Below are 10,208 nucleotides of genomic sequence, written 5' to 3' on the forward strand. Positions count from 1 at the left end.
GCTAAACAAATAGCGACCAATGCCATCCCAGGTGCTTCACCAGGCCCCGGGTTCGCGGTCTTCACCGAGAGGGTGGCTCCAGCTCCCTAGGAGAGTCTCGCCATAACGGACTACATTTAGCGTGCTCAATGTCAATCTCGGCCCCTTGCCGTACTCGGCTTCCTGCCGTTCTCGGCCTTCGCCATTCCCAGCCTTCGCCATTCACTCACAAATATGCATCAAATAGTAAAATATCAACATATATTTAAACACATACTGAATATAAACATTAGGGCCACGATCTGCAATACAATCATTAGGGCTACGCCCTGCAATACAAACAATAAGGCCAGACCCTGCTCTACGGGTACAACTGTTTTCTTACTTGTGTCTTGAGATTCTAGAACGGATTGGAGAGGTAGCTTACAGATTGGCGATGCCTCCAGCTCTATCAAGGGTTCACAATGTGTTTCATGTATCCATACTCCGGAAGTATGTATCAGATTCTACGCACGTGCTGAGCTATGAGAACTTGGAGCTGGATCAGGATTTATCGTATGAAGAGAAGCTGGTTCAGATTCTCAAAGGGGTCAACATACCTAGGGCTTAGCTTGCCCCGAACACCAAATTGTTTCACCCTTCTCAAGGGAGAAACTCTGAGAAACACATGGTCATCGACCTGAAATTCTAAGCTCCTACGTCTTAAGTCTGAGTAACTTTTCTGCCGACTCTGGGAGGCGAGCATTCGAGCTCTAATCTTCTCAATTGACTCAGTGGTCCTCTGAACAACCTCGGGACCTAGACCTCCTCTAACCCGTTTCATCCCAATGAATGTGATCTGCACTTCCTCCCATATAACATCTCATACAGAGCCACTCCGATAGTCACCTGATAGTTGTTATTGTATGAAAACTCAATCAAAGGGAGATACTTACTCAAAGATCCCCCAAAATCCAGCACATAGGCTCATAACATATCCTCCAGTATCTGAATTATCCTCTCGGAATGTCCATCCGTCTGAGGATGATACACAGTACTAAACCGCAACTGTGTACCCATAGCCCTCTACAGGCTCTCGAAAAACTTGGAGGTGAAGGTGGGTCCCTATTAGATACTGTCGACCTCAAATCCCCATGTAGTTGCACAATTTCTTTCACATATAATTCAGAATACTACTCCACAGTATAAGTTGTCCTAACAGGTAAAACGTGGGCGGACTTGGTCTACCTATCCACAATCACCCACACTGAATCATGTTGTCCCACGGTCTTCGGCAATCCAATCACGAAGTCCATGGTGATATCCTCTCATTTCCACTCTGTTATCCCTAGAGGTTGCAACAACCCCGCTGGCCTCTAATGTTCAGCCTTTACCTGCTAACAAGTGAAACACTTGGCCACATTATCCACCACATCCCTCTTCATTCCCGACCACCAATATAGAGTTCTCAAATTGTAACGCCCTGGTTACCCCAGAACAGTTACGGTGAACGATGAACCGTGAATTTAACTCGCTACCCGAGTTCTTTGGTTAAAAACGTGCTTCTAGGTGTTATTAATAGGTTAAAGTGGAAAACCAATCAAAAGGGAAGGATATATTTTATTTAAAACATAAAACTGTTCATGGGCCCATCAAAATGTTTACAAGTTTTTTACAACTCAAAATGGTCATTACTGTTTAAATTTACAACCCGCCGACCTAAGCGGCAAAAATAGGGTAAACCCCCTAGTTCCTCTGAGAACTCCTTGGCAGTGGTGGTCAAGTGGCCACATATGTTCACAACACCACCTAAGCTCTCCACTTAAGGCTGGGTGAGCTTTTCTTTCCCTTTACCTGCACCACATAGCACCCGTAAGCCAAGGCCCAGCAAGAAAACACAATATTGCATGAATATAATATCAACAATGATCATAATAATCATTCAAGACTCTCAGTCCAAAATAAAGGATTGACAATTAGAAAATGTCACTAAAGTGGGTTTCGTTCCCTTTAGCCATGTGACGATAGGGTCACATGGGCTTTACAAATAAGTGATCCTTTCACTAGCTTATCAAGATGGGTGCTCGATGAACCAATAACCAATATAACCTACCACATGACCATAGAGTCACAACCATGGGATTCCGCTCCCTAGCCACGTGACAAGCAGTCACCTAAGCCTTTGGCCTTGGCTATGAGTAACTAGTCCTAGACTAGTCAAGCACTTATAATTTTCATCGACCTTAGGGTTGGTCCAGCATTAATGCTCCTAGAGTCATTCAACCCTGATATCGATTAGATATAATCTTTTACCGGCCCTGCGCTCAGGATACTTATGCCGTTCCTGACTCTTAGGTCAGTAATACACGACCAATGCCGATTCTGAATAGTCAGTACCATACACAAGTAAACAACCTCTACTAGCATTTAATATGCAATCCATGTCCACATTTAACAACCAACATGCCTCTATAACGATCACGCATGTCATATACACAGGGTGCAGTTTTCTTACCTCTGGTTCGAGCGAGAATGAATAAAGGAACGACCCTTGAGAACAATCCGACTTTAAGTCCTTTAGTGGTCACCTAATCATAACCAATTATAACCTCCATTAAAGAAAATCAACAATGAAAGGGTCTTAACCTAAACCCCACTCTCAGGACCTCGAAACGTACCCACACAGTGAGTAGATTCGATACTTGGCCTTAAGGATTGAAACCCCGAGCCAAAAACCCGTAAAAACACTCAAAATGGGATTCTGAAGGAACAAAGTAGCGCTACTAACTAGCGCCCCAGCGCTCTTCTCAGAACCCCAAACTGCCCAACACAACCCTGAGTAGCGCTGTAGCACCCCCTTGTGGGCGCTGTAGCGCTACACCTAGCCAGATCCACCCCTGAAACCTCTTCCTTCGACTCCTTCAATTCCAACTCGATTCCAATGCTTCCAAACCTCATTTTTGGTGCCAAATGAACCTAAAAACCATCCCCACAAGCCCTAAGCATAACAACCACAAGAACCCTAGCCAAAAACTCCCAACAAAACCAATCAACCAACCTAGAAATCTCAATTAAAAACCAAAGCTAAAATAGAGCAAACCAGGAATTTTAATGGCTAGAAACTTACCTCAAGTTCATATTATGATGCTCTTCAATGGTGGAACACACTCCCAAGCTCTCAAGACTTATTTCCCAAGCTTGATTCCCCAACTTAAGCTCAAAAATCCAAGAAGAAAATAGTGCAAACAGGTACGGGAGAAGTTCTTAAGAAATGCTCTGGTTTTCCCTTCCTTCTACAGCCTTCAATGGCTTAACACTATCCTAGGGGTGAAAAGAAAAAAATACCCCTAGGTCAAATAAACATTTCTAAAGGCTCCCAAGGGCAAAATTGACATTTCCCACCTATTTCATTAATCATAATTAACGCTCTCCAATTCCCGCTATTCTCGATATTCCCAAACACCAATAATTCATATCCCGTTATCCTTTAATTCCCGGAAACACTCTAATCATTAAAATCACCTCGAGACTCACCCCGAGCCCCGAGCTTAATCCAGTTATGACTAAACCGCTAATTTATATTCAAAGATCGTCTTATGCCGAATAGCTCGAACAAATCCACATTATAATGTGGTCTCAAAAATATGTCACCGACATGCATACAAATATACAATTACGCCCTCAAAGGGTCAAATTACCAAAACACCCCTGTAATGAAATGTGGACCCACATGCATGCATTTAACATCATATCATAATATAATTCACATAACACATGCATATAATCATTTAATGGAATAATTAAACAATTATGGCCCTCCTGGCCTATTAATCCAGCCATTAAACCGCATTAGGGATTTCGGAGCATTACACAAATCTTGGCACATTTTAATTCGCATAGTAGAGGCTCTAAGGAAGTAGGGCGTTACATTAGGGCTTGGCCCGGTTGTTGAATATAGACTTGATTAGAGTTTGGGTCCCTGAGAATGTGCATGGTTGTAATTATGCTTGTGATTATCGATCCTAGAAGAGGAGGTATACATGAAAAGCTGAATAACTTGATCCATTTGAACTTCATCATTGACTTATGGATCTTCAACAATTGGTTGTGGTGGTTCAACATCCATTTGGGCTCTAGGGGTATTATCAACCACAATGAATCTTGCTCATGAGGTGGAAGGATCTTTCTCAGAACCTAAGTCCTTTGATTGATCACTCCCACTAATCAAGGTATTTTCAAGAAATTTTGCATTCCTTGATTCCACAATCCTAGAGCTATGAGATGGAAAATAAAACATGTAACCTTTAGACCTTTCAAAGTACCCAATAAAGTATCCACTTATGGTCCTTGGGTCCAGTTTCTTCTCTTGTGGATTGTATATCCTAACTTCAAATGGATGATCAATCAAAGGACTTAGGTTCTAAGAAAGATCCTTCAGAACCCTCCACCTCAAGAGCAAGATTGATTGTGGTTGATAACACCCCTAGAGTCCAAATGGATGTTAAACCACCACAACCAATTGTTGAAAATCCACAAGTCAATGATGAAGTTCAAATAGATCAAGTTGTTTAGGAGTTGCCTATAATTGTTGAACAACAAGCTAAACCACCCGCTCCCCAAGAGCTTGTTGGTGTATCCTAAAGAAGACCCACTAGGACAGCAAAATCGGCGATACCTAGTGACTACGTTGTGTATTTTCAAGAATATAACTACAACATGGGAGCCGAAAATGATCCAAAAACGTTTTCACAAGCTATGAATAGCAAACAATCAGAACTGTGGTACAATGCCATGAATGAAGAAATGAATTCTATGAAGAGCAACAGATTCTGAGATCTTATGAGGGCTGTAGGGTGTAAATGGGTCTTCAAAACAAAGAAAGACTCATTAAGCAACATTGAGAGACACAAAGCGAGACTCGTTGATAAGGGATTCACTCAAAATGAAGGAATTGACTACACGGAGACCTTTTCTCTAGTATCTAAGAAAGATTCCCTTAGAGTTATCTTGGCATTAGTTGCTCATTTCAATTTAGAGCTACAGCAAATGGATGTGAAATTCGTTTTCTTGAATGGTGACCTATAAGAGGAGGTATACATGAAACAACCAGAAGGATTCTTCTCTAGTGATGGTGAGAATTTGGTGTGCAAGCTTAAGAAGTCCATTTATGGTTTAAAACAAGCGTCCCGCCAATGGTATTTAAAATTCCATGATGTTGTCTCTTCTTTTGGATTTGAAGAGAATGTCATGGATCAATGTATATACTATAAGGTTAGTGGGAGTAATATTTGTTTTCTTGTTTTATATGTGGACGACATTCTCCTTGCAACCAATGATAGGGGCGTGCTACATGGGGTGAAGCAATTTCTCTCAAAGAACTTTGAGATGAAGGATATGGGTGATGTGTCTAATGTCATTGACATTAAGATCCATCGAGATAAATACAAGGGTATCTTAGGTCTATCTCAATAAGCCTACATTAACAAAGTTTTAGAAAGATTTCAGATGAAAGATTGTTCACCAAGTATTGCTCCTATTGTTAAGGGTGATAAATGGAATTTGAGTCCGTGTCCAATGAATGATTTTGAAAAGGAAGAAATGAAGAACAATTCATATGCTTTTGTTGTTGGAAGCTTAATGTATGCTCAGGATCACAAGACCCAATGTAACGCCCTACTACCCCATGGACCGTTACGATGAGCATTTTAAACAGTGCTAAACTTGCTAATCGAGTCATTTGGCCATAATCGTGTAACTAAGTATGATTAGCAGTTTAGGGTTAAACATTTTGGTTAAGATACAATGTTTCACTAAAACATTTACCATATACATTGGGATCCCAAAATATAATTTAAGGGTTAATTACAACAAAAGATTTACAACCAGCCGACCTAAGCGACAAAATAGGGTTTAACCCTAGTTCCTCTTTAAACCCTTAGCCGTGGCGGTCGAGCAGCCACATATGTACACATCGTCACCTATGCTCTCCAACTTAAGGATGGTCCAACTTTCTTTTTCCTTTACCTGCACCACGTAGCACCCGTGAGCCGAAGCTCAGCAAGAAAACTCAATATGCTCATGAACAGTAATAACATGTTACCAAATCCTAATAGGCATGTCTAGCAATAGTAACCTTATTCATGCATTCAAATCAGTCCAAATAATGATGGTTGTGGGCCCTGCCCTCCTGTATAGATGACTATCAGGTCAATCCTAATCAGATGAATGATTTAACACTTTGAGGTTCTATTAACCATGTTGGGGCTTATAGCCCTAATCAGATGAGTGATTTAACACTTTGAGGTTCTGTTAACCATGTTGGGGCATATAGCCCTAATCAGATGAGTGACTGATGAGTGAGTCACTACGTGGGCTCAGCACCCATAGCCATGTGACGATGCAGTCACCTAAGCCTTCTGGCCCTGGCTCTAAGTGACTAGCCATTGCCTAGACAAGTGCTTTTAGTTTTCATCGAACTTGAGGTCGGTCCGGCATTAATGCTCATGATGAGTCATTCAATGTTGGTGTCGACTAGATCTAATCTTTTCGGCTTACGTTAAACACGCGAAGACCGTTCTTGACTCTTAAGCCAATACCACACGACCAGTGCTCAGTACTACTGCCGAACTTGACTAGTGAGTCACAACTTCACAGTTAATACTAACACCATTGCCGATTCTGACTAATGAGTCAGTGCCATGCACAAGTAAGCAATGCAACCAGACATATATCATATGTCAAATATCAAAAAGTAGGGCATTCAACATGCTTGCTTAACAGTCACTAGCATAATTATGATCATGCACAAATGTAGAGACTCAAGTTCTGAACAATCTCATATTCAACATTCATGTCATGCCCTAATCACATGTTTCTCATGCATCACATAATGGGTGCAATTTTCTTACCTCTGGTTCGAGCGTGAAATAACAAATGAACGACCCTTGAGAACGATCGATCCTTTAATCCCTTAGCGGTCACATAGTCATAAACAAATATGGGATTCCATCAATAAAATCAATCAATAAAAGGTTCCTAGACCAAGACCTAGCCCTCGGGACATCAAATCCCACTAAAGCGGGTAGTAGGAACGATCCCGAGGCCTAAGGTTTTGATACCCACGATGAAAACACATTTTCGGCCAAAAATGCCACTAAGGGCCGCGACCCTACTCCATCATGCCGCGACCCGCCTCCCAAACAGAGGCGCCTACACTCTAGCCACCAACACACGTCACGGCCCTACATCCCCATGCCGTAGCCCAATGGCCCTTCAACACCACCTTTCATCTTCAACAAGCTTGGGCAGTGACACTCTAGAATAGAGCCTCGGCCCCACCTAAAACCTAGCCAAAACCCCTGTTTTTCCTCTTCGAACTCAATCCAAAATCCTACTAAAACACTTCCAATTCCATAAAGCAAAGTTCCCAACTATTACCATCATATAACCAACAAAACCTAAGCCTTAAACCATTCAAAACCTCATCAAATTCCCATTCCTATAATCAAAACTCCAACCTCAAAACTAACACAAAAAACAGAGCAAGGAACCAGAAAATTGAACTAAAACCTTACCTTAAAATCAAATTGAATCCTCTTCAATGGCTGAACACAAGCCTAAACCCTTAAGCCTCAATTCCTAAGCTTGAATCCTCAATTTAAGCTTCAAAAATTCAAAAGGAAGGAGAAGGAGAAGGAGATGACCGAGAAGGGAGAGGAAGGAAACACTCTATTTTCTTAAGCTTCAACAACTTGTTAAAGTGATATATATCCTTTAGGTCAAAAGACCAAAATGCCCCTAGGCTTATCTTCTTTCCTTAACAGCCCCCAAGGGTAAAATAATATTTTCTCCTTTATCTCGTTAATCATACTTAACACCCTCGAATTCCCGTTATTCCCAATATTCTCAAGTGCTAATAAATCATATCCCATTACCCTTTTATTCCCGGTAATGAATTAATCATCAAATTACCTCGAGACTCACCTCGAGCCCCGAAATCAACCCCGTTATGACCAAATCGATAACTTGCATTCTGAGATCGTCTCACGCCGAAAAGCTCGAAAAAATCCACATATAATGTGGTCTTATTCATAATTCTCCAACATGCATGAAAATATACAAATATGCCATTAGCAGGCCAAATTACCAAAATGCTCTTATAATGAAATGTGGACCCACATGCATACATTTTTCATCATATAATAATATAATCCACATAATCATTTAATAACATAATACATCAGTTATGGCCCTCCCGGCCTCCTAATCAAGGTCCTAAACCTTATTAGGAAATTTGGATCATTACACCCGACATTTCCTTTGCTGTCGAAATGTTAGGAAGATTTCAGAGTATCCTGGGGTAGACCACTGGAAAGCTGCAAAGAAAGTTATGACGGTACATTCAGGTTACTAAGGATTACAAACTCATATTCAGACGAACCGACAACCTGGAAGTAGTTGGCTACTCAAATTCAGACTTTGTTGGTTGTACTGATTCACGTAAATCAACCTCTGGTTACATGTTTATGTTTGCTGGTGGAGCTGTGTCATCGAGAAGTAACAAATAGAACTTGAATGCTACTTCTACTATGGAAGACGGGTTCATTTCATGTTTTGAGGCTATATCGCATGGTCTATGGCTAAAGAGTTTCATTTCAGGCCTTAGAGTTGTAGATTCCATATCTAGGCCATTGACAATGTTCTGTGACAATTCAGCTGCTGTATCATGGCTAAGAACAACAAACGTGGTAGTCGAAGCAAGCACATCGACATAAAGTACTTAGCCATGAGAGAACATATTAAAGAAAATAAAGTGATCATTCAACACATTAGCACTGAATTGTTGATTGCTGATCCTATGACGAAGGCTTGCCACCTCATAAATTCAATGATCACGTAGTGAACATGGGACTTGGTTCCCTTATGTAATTTTATTGTACAAACTGAAGTTATTATCAATTAAACTCTTATTTTGATGTTTTATTATATTTATGTGCATCTTAATTTTATTTGAGAAAATTTTATCTTCATAGGACCTCAATAAACATAGGTTTTATTCGTTAAGTACATAGCCACATAAAGTACATTGTTATGTAATAAATATATTGTAATACATGAAAGATAATACTCGCCATAAAAAAGGACCTAACGCCATAATTCACGTGTTTATAATCGTTGGGCTTTTAATACATTAATTTAAATGCTGACCAAATAAGAGAATGTTATAATATTTATTTATATGGTATATTAAATCAATTTTGTTACAACTAATTGGTTTAAATTCATTTAATATATCAAAGTCAATATTTTATTTATTGACAAATATTCTAATCAATGGTCAACATTATTTGTTACCCGATTTTGTATATCCCAACTAATTGAGAGAATATCTCAATCTGTGGCAAAGACTTTGATGAAATGTCTCACCCTATAAATATAGTGTACCGGTCCCCAAGTTCACTGCTCATTCTTTGTCGTTTAGTAACTCCACCTAAAAGAGTTAGTGAGAGCTTGTAAGTCTGTGTATTTGTTCTAATTTCTCTTCTTTTCTTTTGTAGATCTAAAATTTATAGATCGAGATTATCAATAACAATGACTGGAGGTACAATATACGATCCTATTAATTTATATATAACAATTTACTTATTCTGCATTTGGATTATTATGGATCTAGATTAGCACTTACTCTAACATATTAATCTATATAAAACCATTTAAAAAAAAACCATAGAAAGACTCCCCGACCACAAATTTCTACTCAAAATATTGGGTTTCACGTCTACTAACGCCAAAGTAGTTTAAAATATCATAAAACTAACTCTTATATATGTGCATAAAATAAAAATTCACCATAATACGTGAGTTAAATATTAATTACAAAATTTGTCATATATAGCTATTTTTGTAAATTTAATTGTATACGAGTAAGCGGCAAAATATTATTGTAACAAAAAAATTAAATTAATTAATTAGCAGTTTCTTGTAGTCGGACAGACTAGTTTATTGGTAAATATTTTTTAACATAATTGTTTTTCCAAATCACAATTTATAAAATCTAGTCGGAAAAACAACTTATTATTGTATGGATATATATTATAATATATAGGGAACGACTATAACGCTTTTTATTTTGTAACATCGGTACATTATTTTTCTATTTTTGGCATCTAGATAGATATAGTTCAAAAAAAATTTATATGACGGTGTACATTATAGGTATTTAGAATATCCTGCAAATTTTCAAGAAATTC

Source organism: Humulus lupulus, chromosome X, assembly GCF_963169125.1.
Source record: "Humulus lupulus chromosome X, drHumLupu1.1, whole genome shotgun sequence".
NCBI lineage: Eukaryota > Viridiplantae > Streptophyta > Magnoliopsida > Rosales > Cannabaceae > Humulus > Humulus lupulus.